Source organism: Rattus norvegicus, chromosome X, assembly GCF_021556685.1.
Source record: "Rattus norvegicus strain SHRSP/BbbUtx chromosome X, alternate assembly SHRSP_T2T, whole genome shotgun sequence".
Lineage (NCBI taxonomy): Eukaryota > Metazoa > Chordata > Mammalia > Rodentia > Muridae > Rattus > Rattus norvegicus.
The window spans coordinates 150,458,874-150,480,327 of NC_141554.1; the positions used below are offsets into that span (position 1 = coordinate 150,458,874).

The following is a 21,454-nucleotide window of genomic DNA, read 5'->3' on the forward strand; positions in this document are numbered from 1 at the left end:
CTATAATGAATATACTTTATCTACCATCAGGAAACCCTCTATTTAATTAATTGGACTCAATTGTTTAGCCAAGTATATATCACAGGTATATTCATAGATGGTTGGTATGTTGCTTTATTACCATAGTTTGTGGAATTTTTTGAAGGATTTACACCATCTCATTTAATTTGAATTTATAATATTTTTCAGAATAGTGCTGACTCTTCAAATTCACTGTATCCATTTTAGATCATGCCTAATATGACATCAGATATCTTTCTTTGATATTTTTTGTCTCAATTGAAAAGGAATCAAATGAGTCAACAAATAGAAGTGTTCATGAGCATGTGATAATTGTGATATCTAGTCTTTAGGAAATTTCTTGATTTTTTTTTTTGTCTGTTTAACTCCATTCTATTTCCCACGTCTGCGTGCTATATGTGCCCATGTTTTGGGAATATATGCCATGACCTCAAATGTGCAGAGGACAGAGGTAGACAATATCTTTCTTTATCTACTACTTTATCTATTACTCTCCACATGTATCTTTCAGGGCTAGATCTTTCACTGAAACCAATACCCACTATTAAGCTATAGATGTTATCTAGGAAATTCTACAGATAAATCTGTCCCCTTCCTTCACCTGTGTGTGGGTTAGAATCATAGAAGACATAGTCTGCTATTTTATGTGAATGCAGGATATTTTTTCATTAGTTTATATATTTATTTTCTTTATATCCCAATTACTGCCTCTTTCCTGGTCCCTCCCTCACACAGTCCCTAACCCTCCATTCTTCCATACCTTTTTCTCTGAGAGGGAGGAGGATCCCCTGTGTTTTCTCCCACCCTGGAACATCAAATCTCTGCAGGGTTAGGCACATCCTTTCCCACTGAGACCAGACATGGCAGGGCAGTTAGATAAATGGATTCTGCAGTCAGACAAGAGTTTTAGGAACAGCCCTGCTCCAGTTGTTGGGGAAAACACATGAAGACAAAGCTGCATATCTGTTAGAAATGTGCACAAGGCATAGGTTCAGACCATATATGCTCCTTGTTTTGTGATTCAGTCTCTTAGAATCCTCAAGCATCCACATTGATTGTATTCCTCTGGAATTCTGAACCTCTTAGGGACCTCAGTCCTTCCCCAGCTCTTCTATTAGATTCCTTAAGCTTCTTGTTTGGCTGCAGATTTTTGCATCTGTTTCAGTCAACTGCTGGGAGGAGCCTCTCAGATGATAGTTATGCTCAGCTCCTGTCTGCAAGCATAACAAATTAACATTAACAGTGTAAGTGATTGGATCTTATTCATGGGATTTGTCTCAAGTTGGGTCAGCTATTGTTTGGCCATTTTCCCAATCGCTGCTCCATCTTTGTTGCTATATTTCTTGTTGACAGGATGAATTTTGTGTCAAAAGTTCTGGAAGTCCTATTTATTAATTGTTGATTTTAGATCCTGAGTCATTGGCATTCTGTTCATGTAATTTTTTCCTATGCCAGTGTGTTCAAGGCTACTTCCCACTTTCTCTTCTTTTAGATTTAGTGTATCAGGTTTTATATTTAGATCTTTGATCCACATTGACTTGAGTTTTATGCAGGGTGATAAATATGAATCTATTTTCATTCTTCGACATACAGACATCTAATTCAACTGAAAGATTCCCGAAGGGAGACCCTTACTCAACTCTTGGGAAATCGCAGACCCCAGACACAGAGAGACCATTTTAGATATAATACGCAAAGGTGAGGTTTATTATGGAGATCTGTTATGGAGATCTCCGGGCCCACATGTATCCCACGAAGGAGACAGAGGTGTCGAGCCCAAGTGGCTGGGAGAAGTGCTTTTTAAAGGAAGAAGTCACAAGCTCCAGGAGATGAGGGGATGTCAAAAGGAAATACCAAAAATGTCACAAGGGGAAACTCTCAAAGTCGCAGGATTGTTCTTAAGACTCTAGGGTTTAAATGAGGGGAAAGGTCAAGCTCTCATTCTCCTGAGGACAAATCTTCATTGTTGTTTAGGGTAAATGTTTGTCAGAGTTGATGAGGCATCTGCATCTGAAACACATCTGGTTAGGCTTAGGCCTGGTTTCCTGGAATACTCTCTGCAGGACACAATGGCTAGAGGGCACAATGGGGGCTTGAACAAATATCACAGGATCAGAACAGAACCCATTACTCATTTACTCACATCTGGTGATAAGTGAAGTGTCAGTGAATCTGTACCAGTTCTCCTGCATTTTTAACAATCTGTCTTCCAGAGTCAGATCCTGTTGCTGAGTTTTGAGCTAATTTAAAACTCTATCTTTCACAACAACAGTCATTTATTGGAGATGCATTCTTTTTTCCATGGTTGCCTCTTTGTCAAAAATCAAATATCCATATGTATATGGATTTATTTCTGAAATTTTGAGTCAATTCCATTGACGAAGCTGTCTCATTCTACATCAACATAATTCAGGTTTTATCATTATTGTCCTGTAGTACAGTTTGAGATCAGGGATGGGTATATCTCCAGAACTTCTTTTATTGTTCAGGACTGTTTTGACTCTCCTGGGTTTTTTGTTTCGGCATATGAAACTGAGAATTGCTTTTTCAACATATGGAAAGCAATGTGCTGGAATTTGATGGGAATTATATTGAATCCATAGATTGTTTTTGGTAAGATAGTCATTTTCGCTATTAATCCTACCAATCCATGAGCATGGGAGATCTTTCTGTCTGAGGATATCTTCTTCAATTTCTATTAAGAGACAAGAAGATTGTGTCATATAGATTTTTAACTTGATTGGTTAGAGTTCCAAGGAAATATTTTATATTATTTCTGGTTACTGTGAAGGGTCTTTTTCCATAATTTCTTTCTCAGATCTCATGGAGAGCTTTTGAGGCCTGCTTCTAGGAATTTGGCAAGAATTTGACATTTAGTTAGGACAAAGCAGTAGGCTCCATGTAAATACAGCCAAGGAATGTATGGCATTCCTTTTATCTTGGTAATCCTAATAAGTCCCTAGACACAGTAATGAAGGGACTTTGCTTATTGCCTTGTATGTTTACTTCGTTTACTGCCTTGTTTGATTACTTTGTATTTGATCTAACAACTAACCATATTCTTTGCAAGTACCCAGAATGATGTAAAATTATACAGGGAAAAAATAAAACCAATTCAGCTTCAGAACTGGCTGGAGTCATTTTAAATGTTGTCTAATTATCTTTTCTTTTTTCAACTCTCCCTCCCTCCCTTGAGACCCTGTTGACTGATTGAGCTGCCTTAATAAACTGTGTTTATCATTTGTACAAAGGTGGAGCTACTGATTCTTTTGAGTTAATTTTGTATCCAGTCAGTTTTGTAAAGTTGTTTATAAACTGTAGGTATTCTCTTGTAGAATTTTGGGTTGCTTATGTATACAATCATATCCTCTGTGAATAACAAGGCTTTGACTTCTTCCTTTCAAATTTATTTGTATCCTGTTGATTTCCTTTTGTTTTCTTATTGCTCTAGTTAGAAATTCAAGAACCATATTGAATAGATAAAGAATTGGCAGTATTATTTTGTCCCCGATTTTAGTGAAATTGCTTTAAATTTCTATCCATTTAATTTGATACTAGCAATTTGTGTGCTGTATAGTGCTTTTTTTATATTTAGGGATGTTTCTTGTTTGCCTAATCTCTCCAAGTCTTTTAACATGAAGTGGTGTTGGATTTGGTCAAAGGCAAAGATCGTTTATCAAAGATAATCTAATGATGATCATGTAGTTTTCTTTCAGTTTGTTTATATGGTAGATGAGGTTGATGATTTTCCATATTGAAGCATCCCTGCATTCCTGGGATGAAGCCTATTTCATCAGAGTGAATGATGTTCTTCATCTGTACTTGAATTAAGTTTGCAAGTCTTTTATTGAGTATTTTTGCATAGATATTTGTAAGGGAAATTGGTCAGAAATTCTCTTTCTTTGCTGAGTCTACTTGGCTTATCCATCAGGATGTTGGTGGCCCCTTATACTGCATGTAGCAGTATTCCTTCTGTTTCTATTTTGTGGAATAGTTTAAGAAGTATTGGTATTGGCTCTTTTTGAAAATCTGGTAAAATATTGTGCTAAAAAAACAGTCCACTGTCTGGGGACTATTTTCGCGTTGGGAGAATTTTCATGAGTGCTTCTATTTGCTTAGGTGTAATAGGGCTGTTTAGATAGTTCACCTCATACTGATTTAACTTTGCCATAAGGTATCTGTCTAGAAAGTCATCCATTTTGTTTAGATTTTCTAACGTTGTGGAGTAGAGACTTTTGAAGTAACTCCTAATACTTTTTGGAATTGCTTAAACGTCTGTCGTTGTGTCTCCTTTTCATTTCTTATTTTGTTAATTTGGATATTATATCTTTACCCTTAGTTAGTTTAGCTAAAGCTTTATCTATCTTGTTGATTTCTCTCAAAGAACCAGCTCTTGGTTTTGCTGATTTTTTTAAAATTTTACTCTTTGTTTCTAATTGATTTATTGTAGCAACGAGTTTGATTATTTCCTGCCAGTTACTCCTTTTGGGTGTGTTTACTTCTTTTTATTCTAGGGCTTTCAGGTGTGCTGTTAAGTTGTTAGTATGAGAACTCTAATTTCTTTATGGAGGCACTTAGTGCTATGAACTTTACTCTTAACACTGCTTCATCAAGTCCCAGAATTTTAAATATGCTGTACCTTAATTTTTCTTAAATTGTAGAAAGTCTGTGATTTCTTTCCTTAGTTCTTCTTTGACACGGTGGTAATTGAGAATAGAATTGTTTAGTTTCCAAGAGATTGTAGGCTTTCTGTTGTTGAATTCCAGTTTAATCCATGAATATCTAATAAGATGTAAGGGATTATTGCAAACCTATTTTTTTTTCTGTCAATGTTTGCTTAGTTACTGAAGATATGGTCAATTTTGTAGAAGGTTCCATGAGGTGATGAGAAGAATGTATATTCTTTTGTATTTGAGTGAAAGGTTCTGTAAAAATCTATTATATCCATTTGCTTCATAACTTCTGTTTGCTTCATTTTTTTCTCTGTTTAGTATCTGTTTCAATGACATGTACGGTTGTGGTTCAATGTGTGATTTAAACTTTAGTAATGTTCCTGATATGAATGATGGTGCCTATGTATTTGGGTGGAAGATGTTTAGAATTGAGACATCAGCATGGTGGATTTTTCCTTTGATGAGTATGGAGTATCCTTCCACATTCTTGATACCTTCTGAAAAAAAGTCTATTTTATTAGATATTACAATATCTACTTCAATTTGTTTCTTTTGTCTGTCTTCTTGGGAAAAAAAATTTTCTAGACCTTTATGCTAAAGTCTATCATTTTGTTGAGGTGTTTCCTTTATGCAGCAGAATGCTGGATCCTGTTTATAAGTCTACTCTGTTAGCCTGTGTCTTTTTTATTGTGGAATTGAGTTCATTGATGTTGAGTGATATTAAAACCAGTGATTGTTGGTTCCCGTTATTTTGTTGTTTGAAGTGGTATTGTTTGTGTGGTTCTTTCACTTGGGTTTGTTGTGAGATGATTAATTCCTTGGTTATCCGTGGGTATAGTTTTCTTCCATGTGTTGGAATTTTCCTTCTATTAGCCTCTATAGGACTGGATAAATATAAAGATGTAGTTTTAATTTAGTTTCATCATGAATATCTTGGTTTTTCTACCTATCATGAATGAAAATTTTGCTGGGTATAGTAGTCTGGGCTGATAACTATAGTCTCTTTTTGTCTACAAGTCTTCTCTCCAAGCCACTGTGATTTTTAGAATCTTCGTTGCCAGGCATAATTCTTATAGGTCTGCCTTTACGTGCTCCTTGGCCTTTTCCCTTTCCTGCTTTTAAAATTCTCTCTTTGTATACTTAATGTTTTGATTATAATGTGAGAGGATTTCATTTTCTGGTCTAATCTGTTTGCTGTTCTCTAAGATTCTTTTATCTTTATAGACATCTCTTTCTTTAGGTTAAGAAAATGTTCTTCTAGGATATTGTTGAAGATGTTTTCTGGGCCTTTGAGTTGAGAATGTACTTCAACTCCTGTAATTCATAAATTTGGTCTTTGATAGACTTCAAAATTTCCTGGATGTTCTGTGTCATGTATATTTTTTATTTGGAATTTTTTTTGAACAATGTATCAGGGTTTTTTTTTTTTGTTTTTTCCTACTGTATCTTCTGTGTCTGGAATTCTCTCTGTCATCTCTTTTATTCTGTAGATGATGGTTTTCTGACTCATAGAGAAAAAGGTTTTACAGTACAAAGTCTCAATTAATATCAGTAAGAGATATATTTATCTAATAGTGCAGTGAACCAAAAGTATTGCAACTTTCCTTGAGGAATTTCATATATTAGTATCATCAATATGTATGTAAATGATACTGAAGGAGTAACTTGGATCTCATCATTGACCTTCCTTATGTTAAAAAGTGTAAGTTTTTTTTTTATTGTTGTTGTTGTTGTTGTTTGTTTTGTTTTGTTGTTTTTTTTATTTTTTTTATTTATTTATTTTTTTTGCTTTTTACTTGAGACGATTTACTCTAGATTTGGACTTTCCTTTCTTGCATGCAATTCTTCTACCAAAGTCATCATCCCAGAAGTGGAATTACATCACAACCTAGGGATCACCATGGTTTCCATACAGTATTGCATTTAACCATGAAATTCAGTGTGCCTCACTAGAAACAATTTTCACATACCCATAGGATTCACTGATTTCCTCTAGTCCCTATTACCTTGAAGTGTTTGGTTTGATAGAATAGCAGAAAAGGATTTTGAAGATTATCTTATAGCACCATGTAGGTGGCCATCCTTGTATGACCAACGTAGAGTTTTTCAGAGATTTATCATAGTATACATGCCTCTTTTCTCCGGGTTTTGGTTGCTTTTTGTAAGATTTTATCTGTTTTTTCCCCCAAGTTACTTTAGTTTCAATGGAAATGATGTTTACAGCATGATAAACAATTGGATACTAAATATACTATGGAGCCTCTTTGAGTTTATCATGTTTTTGAGTCAGCATTACTCTTATAGTAGCAGGTAGAGCAATTGACTTGGGCCTTCAGTGGGAATTCTTTCTTCTTTATTTGGTATTTAATGGAAAATTGCAGGGAAAAAATTGAAGGTGTGTTAAAAAGATAATTTATTTTTAAACTGACAGAATTTTCATGTGAAGATATATTGATATTTTAACTTTATTTTATCAATTAAACATAACATTCAAATAAAATCTTTTTGAGGATCAGTCAAACATATGAGCTTGTTTCATAACTAAGAACTGAAAATAATTCATTCATTTTAATGTGTTTGTATATTTGTTGGATATCAAATATTGTATAAATATGTTTTAAAAATATAAATATTTTGTGACTAGAGAGATAGCTCAGTAGTCAAGAGCAGTTGCTGTTCATTCAGAGAACAGGGTTTCAGTCTTCAGCACTCATATAATGACTAACAGTCCTTAAAAATTTCTATTAGAGGGATCACATTAACACTGTTTTGGTCTCTTTGAGCACTTCAAAAGGTGTTCATACATAGATGCAGGCAAGATACTCTCAAACACACACACACACACACACACACACACACACACACGTGTGTGTGTTTGTGTAAAATGTAAAAATAAAGTAAAATTGAAAAGATACTACGTTCTCTGTCATCCTTTACCTGAATGGCAGGTTTGTATTTAATGTTTGCATTTTTAATTTAAATATCATGTTTGTCTCAAGTATTCAATTGTCTATTAGATATAATTGTTCTCATTAATATTTATTTTTATATAAAGTTTTCTTCAACACTGTCGTTGTCAACCTTTTTTCATTTGTTTTCACTGTAGTGTCTCCAGAATTTTTTTTTTGCAAGCCTTTTCTCCTAGTAGCTCTTATATTGCTTTATAACTAACTATAATTCTGTTTTAGTTACTTGCATGTAATATTGTCAGGGATCAGAACCCCATTTTATTCTTTATTGTTTTCCTAGCAGATGTTGAATACTTACTTAACATTTAATGAAAAGGAGGACATGTTTTCCAGACCTCTGTGTACTTGACATTTGCCTACCAGATATTTCTTGAAATATTATTTTCCTTCAGTTTCCATAGTATATTTCATTTCTGAGAGTTTCTTCTATATTTTAGAACAATATTCTATTTTTTTAAGTCTATGTTCTTGTACCATCTCCTTAAATTCTATTATGTTTAAGGGCCTGCCTTTTTTGTTTGCTCTTTTCAATGTTGAGCATTCTTAAACAGTTCATTTGAGACCCTTGATCTTTTCCTACCATCCATGTAATAATAATTTCAAAGTAAGTACCTGTATATCATATTTTTTAAACTCCTAAACTATCAGCATTACTCAAATATAATGCAAAAATCAAAGAACATTCTTGGGACTAGGAAGAGGATAATATTTGTTTATGTAACTGGTTGACCATAATTGCATTTGACAATAATAAAAGACAAACTTTAGTTATTGTTAACGTCACAAGTTACCTACATAATTTAAGCAAATCACTGGTCATGCTCAAGCATGACAAATCTGATTTCCCCTACTTTAATATGTTCCTTTGTGGGGTTGGGGATTTAGCTCAGTGGTACAGCGCTTGCCTAGCAAGTGCAAGGCCCTGGGTTCGGTCCCCAGCTCCGAAAAAAAAGAAAAAAGAAAAAAGGGAAGTCCCACACCCGCGGATCCCGGCCTGCAGCAGCTCTCTGCCCCCAGACCCTGTGAGAGAGAGACCCAACCGCTGGTCAGGTGGGCACTCCTGAGGCTGCAGAGCAGAAGAGACCACCAACACTGCTCACCCCTGCCCACGTCCCTGGCCCAAGAGGAAACTGTATAAGGCCTCTGGGCTCCCGTGGGGGAGGGCCCAGGAGCGGCAGGACCCCTGTGCCTGAGACACCACCAGAACCTGAAGGAAACAGACCAGATAAACAGTTCTCTGCACCCAAATCCCGTGGGAGGGAGAGCTGAACCTTCAGAGAGGCAGAAAAGCCTGGGAAACCAGAAGAGACTGCTCTCTGCACACACATCTTGGACGCCAGAGGAAAAAGCCAAAGACCATCTGGAACCCTGGTGCACTGAAGCTCCCAGAAACGGCGGCACAGGTCTTCCTGGTTGCTGCCGCCGCAGAGAGCCCGTGGGTAGCACCCCACGAGCAAACTTGAGCCTCGGGACCACAGGTAAGACCAACTTTTCTGCTGCAAGAAAGCTGCCTAGTGAACTCAAGACACAGGCCCACAGGAACAGCTGAAGACCTGTAGAGAGGAAAAACCACACACCGGAAAGCAGAACACTCTGTCCCCATAACTGACTGAAAGAGAGGAAAACAGGTCTACAGCACTCCTGACACACAGGCTTATAGGACAGTCTAGCCACTGTCAGAAATAGCAGAACAAAGTAACACTAGAGATAATCTGATGGCAAGAGGCAAGCTCAGGAACCCAAGCAACAGAAACGAAGACTACATGGCACCATCGGAGCCCAATTCTCCCATCAAAACAAACATGGAATATCCAAACACACCAGAAAAGCAAGATCTAGTTCCAAAATCATTTTTGATCATGATGCTGGAGGACTTCAAGAAAGACGTGAAGAACTCCCTTAGAGAACAAGTAGAAGCCTACAGAGAGGAATCGCAAAAATGCCTGAAAGAATCGCAAAAATCCCTGAAAGAATTACAGGAAAACATAAATAAACAAGTAGAAGCCCATAGAGAGGAGACACAAAAATCCCTGAAAGAATTCCAGGAAAACATAAATAAACAAGTAGAAGCCCATAGAGAGGAGACACAAAAATCCCTGAAAGAATTCCAGGAAAACACAATCAAACAGTTGAAGGAATTAAAAATGGAAATAGAAGCAATCAAGAAAGAACACATGGAAACAACCCTGGATATAGAAAACCAAAAGAAGAGACAAGGAGCTGTAGATACAAGCTTCACCAACAGAATACAAGAGATGGAAGAGAGAATCTCAGGAGCAGAAGATTCCATAGAAATCATTGACTCAACTGTCAAAGATAATGTAAAGCGGAAAAAGCTACTGGTCCAAAACATACAAGAAATCCAGGACTCAATGAGAAGATCAAACCTAAGGATAATAGGTATAGAAGAGAGTGAAGACACCCAGCTCAAAGGACCAGTAAATATCTTCAACAAAATCATAGAAGAAAACTTCCCTAACCTAAAAAAAGAGATACCCATAGACATACAAGAAGCCTACAGAACTCCAAATAGATTGGACCAGAAAAGAAACACCTCCCGTCACATAATTGTCAAAACACCAAACGCACAAAATAAAGAAAGAATATTAAAAACAGTAAGGGAAAAAGGTCAAGTAACATATAAAGGGAGACCTATCAGAATCACACCAGACTTCTCGAGAGAAACTATGAAGGCCAGAAGATCCTGGACCTATGTCATACAGACCCTAAGAGAACACAAATGCCAGCCCAGGTTACTGTATCCTGCAAAACTCTCAATTAACATATATGGAGAAACCAAGATATTCCATGACAAAACCAAATTTACACAATATATTTCCACAAATCCAGCACTACAAAGGATAATAAATGGTAAAGCCCAACATAAGGAGGCAAGCTATACCCTAGAAGAAGCAAGAAACTAATCGTCTTGGCAACAAAACAAAGAGAATGAAAGCACACAAACATAACCTCACATCCAAATATGAATATAACGGGAAGCAATAATCACTATTCCTTAATATCTCTCAATATCAATGGCCTCAACTCCCCAATAAAAAGACATAGATTAACAAACTTGATACACAACGAGGACCCTGCATTCTGCTGCCTACAGGAAACACACCTCAGAGACAAAGACAGACACTACCTCAGAGTGAAAGGCTGGAAAACAACTTTCCAAGCAAATGGTCAGAAGAGGCAAGCTGGAGTAGCCATTCTAATATCAAATAAAATCAATTTCCAACTAAAAGTCATCAAAAAAGATAAGGAAGGACACTTCATATTCATCAAAGGAAAAATCCACCAAGATGAACTCTCAATCCTAAATATCTATGCCCCAAATACAAGGGCACCTACATACGTAAAAGAAACCTTACTAAAGCTCAAAGCACACATTGCACCTCACACAATAATAGTGGGAGATTTCAACACACCACTCTCATCAATGGACAGATCATGGAAACAGAAATTAAACAGTGATGTCGACAGACTAAGAGAAGTCATGAGCCAAATGGACTTAACGGATATTTATAGAACATTCTATCCTAAAGCAAAAGGATATACCTTCTTCTCAGCTCCTCATGGTACTTTCCCCAAAATTGACCATATATTTGGTCAAAAAACGGGCCTCAAAAGGTACAGAAAGATAGAAATAATCCCATGCGTGCTATCGGACCACCACGGCCTAAAACTGGTCTTCAATAACAATAAGGGAAGAATGCCCACATATACGTGGAAATTGAACAATGCTCTACTCAATGATAACCTGGTCAAGGAAGAAATAAAGAAAGAAATTAAAAACTTTTTAGAATTTAATGAAAATGAAGATACAACATACCCAAACTTATGGGACACAATGAAAGCTGTGCTAAGAGGAAAACTCATAGCACTGAGTGCCTGCAGAAAGAAACAGGAAAGAGCATATGTCAGCAGCTTGACAGCACACCTAAAAGATCTAGAACAAAAAGAAGCAAATACACCCAGGAGGAGTAGAAGGCAGGAAATAATCAAACTCAGAGCTGAAATCAACCAAGTAGAAACAAAAAGGACCATAGAAAGAATCAACAGAACCAAAAGTTGGTTAGATAGATAGAGATAGATAGATAAACCCTTAGCCAGACTAACGAGAGGACACAGAGAGTGCGTCCAAATTAACAAAATCAGAAATGAAAATGGAGACATAACTACAGATTCAGAGGAAATTCAAAAAATCATCAGATCTTACTATAAAAACCTATATTCAACAAAACTTGAAAATCTTCAGGAAATGGACAATTTCCTAGACAGATACCAGGTATCGAAGTTAAATCAGGAACAGATAAACCAGTTAAACAACCCCATAACTCCTAAGGAAATAGAAGCAGTCACTAAAGGTCTCCCAACCAAAAAGAGCCCAGGTCCAGACGGGTTTAGTGCAGAATTCTATCAAACCTTCATAGAAGACCTCATACCAATATTATCAAAACTATTCCACAAAATTGAAACAGATGGAGCCCTACCGAATTCCTTCTACGAAGCCACAATTATTCTTACACCTAAACCACACAAAGACACAACAAAGAAAGAGAACTTCAGACCAATTTCCCTTATGAATATCGATGCAAAAATACTCAATAAAATTCTGGCAAACCGAATTCAAGAGCACATCAAAACAATCATCCACCATGATCAAGTAGGCTTCATCCCAGGCATGCAGGGATGGTTTAATATACGGTAAACCATCAACGTGATCCATTATATAAACAAACTGAAAGAACAGAACCACATGATTATTTCATTAGATGCTGAGAAAGCATTTGACAAAATTCAACACCCTTCATGATAAAAGTCCTGGAAAGAATAGGAATTCAAGGCCCATACCTAAACATAGTAAAAGCCATATACAGCAAACCAGTTGCTAACATTAAACTAAATGGAGAGAAACTTGAAGCAATCCCACTAAAATCAGGGACTAGACAAGGCTGCCCACTCTCTCCCTACTTATTCAATATAGTTCTTGAAGTTCTAGCCAGAGCAATCAGACAACAAAAGGAGATCAAGGGGATACAGATCGGAAAAGAAGAGGTCAAAATATCACTATTTGCAGATGACATGATAGTATATTTAAACGATCCCAAAAGTTCCACCAGAGAACTACTAAAGCTGATAAACAACTTCAGCAAAGTGGCTGGGTATAAAATTAACTCAAATAAATCAGTTGCCTTCCTCTATACAAAAGAGAAACAAGCCAAGAAAGAAATTAGGGAAACGACACCCTTCATAATAGACCCAAATAATATAAAGTACCTCGGTGTGACTTTCACCAAGCAAGTAAAAGATCTGTACAATAAGAACTTCAAGACACTGAGGAAAGAAATTGAAGAAGACCTCAGAAGATGGAAAGATCTCCCATGCTCATGGATTGGCAGGATTAATTTAGTAATAATGGCCATTTTACCAAAAGCAATCTACAGATTCAATGCAATCCCCATCAAAATACCAATCCAATTCTTCAAAGAGTTAGACAGAACAATTTGCAAATTCATCTGGAATAACAAAAAACCCAGGATAGCTAAAGCTATCCTCAACAATAAAAGGACTTCAGGGGGAATCACTATCCCTGAACTCAAGCAGTATTACAGAGCAATAGTGATAAAAACTGCATGGTATTGGTACAGAGACAGACAGATAGACCAATGGAATAGAATTGAAGACCCAGAAATGAACCCACATACCTATGGTCACTTGATTTTTGACAAAGGAGCCAAAACCATCCAATGGAAAAAAGATAGCATTTTCAGCAAATGGGGCTGGTTCAACTGGAGGGCAACATGTAGAAGAATGCAGATCGATCCATGCTTATCACCCTGTACAAAGCTTAAGTCCAAGTGGATCAAGGACCTCCACATCAAACCAGACACACTCAAACTAATAGAAGAAAAACTAGGGAAGCATCTGGAACACATGGGCACTGGAAAAAATTTCCTGAACAAAACACCAATGGCTTATGCTCTAAGATCAAGAATCGACAAATGGGATCTCATAAAACTGCAAAGCTTCTGTAAGGCAAAGGACACTGTGGTTAGGACAAAACGGCAACCAACAGATTGGGAAAAGATCTTTACCAATCCTACAACAGATAGAGGCCTTATATCCAAAATATACAAAGAACTCAAGAAGTTAGACCGCAGGGAGACAAATAACCCTATTAAAAAATGGGGTGCAGAGCTAAACAAAGAATTCACAGCTGAGGAATGCCGAATGGCTGAGAAACACCTAAAGAAATGTTCAACATCTTTAGTCATAAGGGAAATGCAAATCAAAACAACCCTGAGATTTCACCTCACACCAGTGCGATTGGCTAAGATCAAAAACTCAGGTGACAGCAGATGCTGGCGAGGATGTGGAGAAAGAGGAACACTCCTCCATTGTTGGTGGGATTGCAGACTGGTAAAACCATTCTGGAAATCAGTCTGGAGGTTCCTCAGAAAATTGGACATTGAACTGCCTGATGATCCAGCTATACCTCTCTTGGGCATATACCCAAAAGATGCCTCAACATATAAAAGAGACACGTGCTCCAATATGTTCATCGCAGCCTTATTTATAATAGCCAGAAAATGGAAAGAACCCAGATTCCCTTCAACAGAGGAATGGATACAGAAAATGTGGTACATCTACACAATGGAATATTACTCAGCTATCAAAAACAACGGACTTATGAAATTCGTAGGCAAATGGTTGGAACTGGAAAATATCATCCTGAGTGAGCTAACCCAATCACAGAAAGACATACATGGTATGCACTCATTGATAAGTGGCTATTAGCCCAAATGCTTGAATTACCCTAGATCCCTAGAACAAACGAAACTCAAGACGGATGATCAAAATGTGAATGCTTCACTCCTTCTTTAAATGAGGAAAAAGAATACCCTTGGCTGGGAAGGGAGAGGCAAAGATTAAAACAGAGACTGAAGGAACACCCATTCAGAGCCTGCCCCACAGGTGGCCCATACATATACAGCCACCCAATTGGACAAGATGGATGAAGCAAAGAAGTGCAGGCCGACAGGAGCCAGATGTAGATCGCTCCTGAGATACACAGCCAGAATACAGCAAATACAGAGGCGAATGCCAGCAGCAAACCACTGAACTGAGAATAGGTATCCAGTTGAAGGAATCAGAGAAAGAACTGGAAGAGCTTGAAGGGGCTCGAGACCCCAAAAGTACAACAATGTCAAGCAACCAGAGCTTCCAGTGACTAAGCCACTACCTAAATACTATACATGGACTGACCCTGGACTCTGACCCCATAGGTAGCAATGAATATCCTAGTAAGAGCACCAGTGGAAGGGGAAGCCCTGGGTCCTGCTAAGACTGAACCCCCAGTGAACTAGACTATGTGGGGAGGGCGGCAATGTGGGGAGGGTTGGGAGGGGGACACCCATAAGGAAGGGGAGGGGGGAGGGGGATGTTTGTCCGGAAACCGGAAAGGGAATAACACTTGAAATGTATATAAGAAATACTCAAGTTAATAAAAAAAGAAAAAGAAAAAAATATGTTCCTTTGTTTACTGAATCTCTGTTGAAGTCTCCAAAGAATACCTTATACTTAAAATGTCTGAACCTGCTTTATACCTCTGAACTGAAAATAATCCTTTGTGTGTTCTTCATTTCAGTGAATTCTATTACTATCTAATAATATTTTTAATACCAAACCAACCAACCAACCAAACAAGCAAACAAAAAACAAACCAAAGAAACAAAACCACTAAACAATTACAATCTCAATATTGTGTTAGTTGTTTTTTCTTAATTTATCACATTTGAATAGTTATGCAGATGATATTCATTTAATTTAAACTAAAAATTAAACTTTCTCTTTCTCTTCATTTTTCCTGAAACCTCATCAAGTATATCTTTCTGATGACTGAAGCAACATTTGTTGAACTATAACTTACCCATATTTAGCACAGGATAATTTAAATCACCCTTGCCACAACCCTCTCTACAGTATGTATATAACTTCTCTGTTTATGTTTGTCTTTGTATTCTACCATATGACATACAAGTAATTTGTTTGAACTGTGTCCAGGCTGGCTTCAACCTCTTGATCGTCCTCCCTCCCTTCAGCATCTCTTACAGGCATACATCACCAGGCTTTGTTCAGTGTATGTAAACATAATATGAAAACAGTACTGATGTTGATCTCATTTATCATATTTTGAACTCTACTAATCTGAAAAGTTAGTAAGATGCCTTTACTAAATGTTAATTGAATGATATAAAATAAAATATATACAATATATATATAAAGACATACTAATAAAGGACAGGAATATCTCCTCTGATTTGTTAAGTTTGCAAAATAAAGGTTTAATTGTTAAAAGAAAAATAACCTTATCAGAATTGAAGAGATAAATAATATAAAAAGGTCCTTGAGGAGATAACATGGTATCCAGACACTGAACAAATATAGACTTGTATGTCATACTGCTGATGAAGACATATCACTATAAGATGTATCAGAAACCCCTAAAGCTCAACACACTTAAAATGTAATACATCATTTTTGTCAAGACAGAAGAATCCCAAAAGCAAGAAAAAGCTAAGATTTTATGAACTCCAGAATATCTCAGTAAGTTGGGACATTATCAATTTAAGCACCCAGTTGTAAATGTGTGGTTACTCGTAATTTCTCAGTTTTTTAGCTTCTACAATTGATATGTTAACCCTCCTTCTTGCATTTATCTACATGTATCTCCCCCCCCCATAATAAGAATTTGTGCTCAGTGAGAAAAAACTCATAACAATCCTATATTAGATCTTTCTTTTTCTTATCAGGTCTTTAGAACCTATGAATGTGCTTGAAATACAGAAATGACCAAATAACAATTACTAAAGAAATGAATAAAGGAAAATGTGATTTTATTCATATCAATTATTATCATAACATAAACTTGGACATTTTCATTATTTATGTGATCATCAGAAAACTAATTATTTATTGCTTTATTGTTACACATAGACACATTCAAGAGAAGGAGGAGGAAGAAGAGAGAAGAGTACAGAGAAGCTTAGGAAATGAGATTCCAAGATCTGAAATTCAAGCAGCCTGTTTTCTAGGGCAATTTTTAGTATATCATCCACAGATTTCAAATTGTTCAATTTGTCCTCTTGGCAGCAGACTACAGTCACTAAGTCTTTCTTCAAAAAAAAAAAAATCAGTGTGTTTATCTGCTACTAAAATGACGAGTGTACCATGTACTCAGACGCTTGTTTTGCAGAAGTGTTACTGGAGAGTCCAGATGCTACTCAACATATCATTGTCAACTTTAAAGTATAGATTTTTACTAGTCACTAACCTAATCTCAGACACAATGTGATCCTTTGTACTTTCACAAATGCCAGTTTTCCATAGAGATGCTTCAGAAATTAAGACTACGTACATAGGTTCTGCAGAGAGCTTCCTTTCTTTACCGTGCACCCACCAAAGGCAGGTCACAATTGTGTGTAATCCAAGCTCTAGAATTTGATGACTTTTCATGGACTGCAAGGGCACCTGCCCTCATGTGTGTAAAATATATACCTGTAAAGATGGCTAAAAATAAGATTTTTGAAATATAAGAAGTTGAACATATCATAGCATTCATTTGTTTTCTTGCAAGTTCATTTCCCTGTTGTGAAATCAGAAGAAATAGATAGGAAAAATAAATAATGTGTTTTAAATAAGTAAAAGTATGAGTTCCATATTGGGGATTTAAATAAGCAAGTATATGAAAGAAGTGTCTGATAAACTATTAAACTAAAATATGTTAAGAATTTTGTTATGTTCTAATTTATAAGACAGGATCTATTGTTTCAGTTGCATACTTTCTATGGACTACATTCAGAAAACTGGTCTGGATTTATCCTCACCAAACCTGGGCTGTCTTAATTTTTCTGAAAAGCCAAAGAAAGGAAAAATCTCTTTCTTCCATTTTTCCCAGTAGAAATCAATTGGGCGAGCATTGTTTTGTATGTTCACAACCATAAAGCCATGTGGATTCAAGATCATAGTCAATGAATGTCATGTATTACCATGTAACTTACACACACACACACACACACACACACACACACACACAAACACACACACACACATATGGAGAGAGACAGAGAGAGACAAAGAGAGACACAGAGAGACAGAAAGAGGAAACACAGAGAGATCTTATTGAAGAACAATTGTAACACACTTTCTAAAAGGTGCTTAGAGTGTTGCAGTATATCTGATCCTACTGGGAACCCTGAAATTTTATACTATATAAAACGTCTCTACTTGTGGTATGGATCAGCTCAAGCACCCACCTTTAATCTAAGAGCACTGTAGAATATTTTATCCCATTGTGACATTGTGTACTGGAAAAAAAGTTGTTTCTAATTGTGGTATGGCTTAGCCCAAGTAAATATCTTCAATTCTGTTTATTGTAAACAAGATTAAATAAATTCAACAATAGGTCAAGAGGCAGAACAAGCAACCAGTTGATAGGGAGTGAACATAGGAAAAAAATAGAGAGTTGGAGGAGGTCAGGAAGAAGAATAGAGAGAAACAGTGGAAGTAGAAAGGAGGGGGCATTCGGTTTAAAGGGTTTTTAAGACAGCAAGAATGTGCTTTTTCCTTCTGGGTCATCAGTGGAAGAGGAAGGTTAACTGCATGTTTTTCTGACTAACTGAGCTAGTAGATTTTCACCCTAGCATCTAGCTCTTGAGTCTTCATTTGGTAAAATTGAATGATTGGGATTTTGTTTTTAAAAACAACAGTAGAGTTAACTATGTTGCCCAAGATGCTAATGGCAGTAACGAAGCTGAAAACACAAAGCTGCAATATACACTCAGATAAATGAATGGTATGCTTCTGCCTCTACAAAATGTTTCCACATGGTTTCTTGCTTTGGTTTCATATCTATCTTTGTAATAATTATATTTATTTATTTTTATTGTATTCCGAATCAGGCATAGCATTAGAGCTAATTATAATAAGTTGAGGTTTCAAGTAAAAACAGCTTATTTTTCTAAGCTTTTTTCTCATTATGTATATTCTGCACACATACACATATTTTATATGTATATATGTACACGCATGCAAAAGCACATGACTGTTGTTGTTTCAGCATTATATTCTTTTGTAAATGATTATTGTTGTCTGTATCTATATAGTAATAAATTCATTTACATGTGAGTACATGCATTGTATTTCTCTCTGTATATTGTCATCACGGAAATACAGGTTACAATCCAAAGGAATGGAAATAGAAATGCTTACTAGGTCAAAATAGATACAGAGAAGAATAAAGGAAAGAGAAACAGAGACATAGCAGATATATTCTCAGAGATTCACTTCCTGAGATAGAATGGATATTATTTATATAAAGGATAAATGGAATTTACTTGTTTTTCTTCACGTGCCTTTGTGTGAAGTAGATATCTGTATAGATAAGCAGGCATCTCACTACACTGTTAAATAATAAAATATAAAGAACTAATAGTCTTCTTAAAACTGACCAACTGTTGTAAGGGAATATGGGCTATTAGAATTAGGCTCAGATTATTTGTATGAAGCATCTCAAGTCATTGGCATCTTACACAAAATCATCAGGGTGTACTTGTTGAGGTGTGAAAATACATGCTTTCATTTTTTCCTTTTGGTCTTTTCATAATTACTTAGATATTAACATTTATGTATTATACATGCATATATGAATATAGTACAGTCCTTTCTTTCTCACTGTCCTTTTTAACACTTTTCAGTCCGGGTCCTTTATTTCGTTTTTTACATTAGACCATGATTTCCTACAGAATGACCCCCAGCAGCTCATCCTACTTTCCATTAGTCCTCATAAAGTGTGCTTCTTTGGGTGGCACAGGCTGGCACTTCAGCTGAATCCAGGAGCCCTTCTCTTTGGCATTCTTATTCCTCTGATCGGTCTCCTTCACTGGCTTCAGGAAGCTGTATCTGCTCTTCCAGTGCTTGATCTGCTCAATCTGCACATTGATCCTCATGACAAGAATCTTGCCTTTAACTTGTTTGTGTGCAATAGTGCCAATGACATGCTGGGTGACATTATAGGCTCTTCCAGTTTGGCTGTGGTAACACTTTTGGGGCATTCTTTTTTGAACTGTGCCCATTCCCTTGATGTCTATAATACCACCCTTGTTATAGATTTGCATATATATGCAAATTTTACAAGGAAAGGTTTGGATATATATATAAAGGAACAACTACGTGTTTCCTAAAAGGCTAGAGAAAGGCCCTAGTGATTGCCCCTCCTCTTTCCCTTTGTGTTGGTCATTTAGGCGAGTCACTGGAAGATGGCTGCCAAGGCCAAATACTCCTTATTTCTTCTTTATTTTTCTATTCTAGTTTTGATCTATCAACGTTTCATAATACACTTACCAGAACCCAAGAAGTTGAGGCGCACATTCAGAGTGCATGTATTATTTCAACAATAACCATTCAATTCTGACAGCAAAAGCTAGTTACCTCCTTACATTATTTTGCTACTCTATAGTTATATGGACAGTGAAAGGTTCTTCATTCTGCTTGAAGGATCAGGGAAGGATAAATAAACGTGCCCAAATACATTTGTAGATAATAAATCTAGAGTCTATGAATGAAGGAAGCCACATGTTTGGAGCCCTATGATGAAAATTTTATGTTCTTGTTATCTCCAAAGAGTATCACTGTTGGAGTTAATTACCTAAAGAGCCCTGCACAGAATCCATGTAGCAGTGTCATGCTACTCTTCTAAACTACAGCAGTGTAATTATAACATAAAATAAGTCTTTGTGTTTACTCTAATGAGCTTGCTTCTGAGTTTTACTAGTGACATGAAAACTAATAGCAGGGTCGATACAATGTCTCTACGGCAATTATCATGCCACTTCTCCTTTTTTCCTATATTCTTCTCATGTAGCATTTTAATGTATTTCTGCTCAAGTCAATTCAATTTATCAGGAGGCAAGAGGCATGAAACAGGGCTGATTTGCTTTGGATCTACTTACAAGTAAACTAGAAAACTCAATTTTCAAGTTGAGTTTTCAATCAGATTCACATGGGAAGGATAACTGATTTTAAGGAATGCAGATATTTACCAATGTTTAATATGATCCAGATACAAGGGGTAAACCACTTGTTTCCCTTCATGCTTAGCCACTAAAAATTCATTTTATGGTTTGGATCTATAATAACTCATTACTGTCTTGGGGCCATAATGAGAAGACATATGGGAAACCCTCCAGTGAAATTATGTAGTCACAGTATAGATATCCATGAAGACTTGTGGTACTGGGTGGGTTTTGCTCCAAGAAAATCTATTCCTAGTTTATCTCTTTCTAAGTATCATCTGTCTTAAATTGGATATCCCTTTAGTTTAAGCTGCAGGCTTATTCCATTTTCTCACCTCACTTTTAACTCTTGAACTTTTCTAACATTACAAAATAAAGGTTCTATTTTCAATTTTCCACTCACATCACAGCACAGGGTAATCCTTTGGGCACAGAAAATGACTAAAGCACTAAAGACGGGTATACACTAGAATGATATTAATAACTGTTGACAATGCAAATCATGTTTTCACTGGGTTATATGCTTCTTGTAATCCTTGAGGCTTCTGTACTTTCAGTTTTATTACATTGAATGGAACCTTACGTCATATAACAGATAATAAACCTTTATCATATCTATGGAATAGGTCAAAAGAGTGAAAGGTGTCACTAAAATATAGCTATTCATTTTTATACTGTACAAATAAAAACAAAGAAACTATCAAAAGTG

At 36.3% G+C, this 21,454-nt stretch overlaps 1 pseudogene; it reads right to left on the bottom strand.

Annotated features, from left to right (window-relative positions):
- Positions 1-19,497: 19,497 nt before the first annotated feature.
- Positions 19,498-19,806, bottom strand: LOC102547275 (60S ribosomal protein L21-like; annotated as a pseudogene).
- Positions 19,807-21,454: the final 1,648 nt, after the last annotated feature.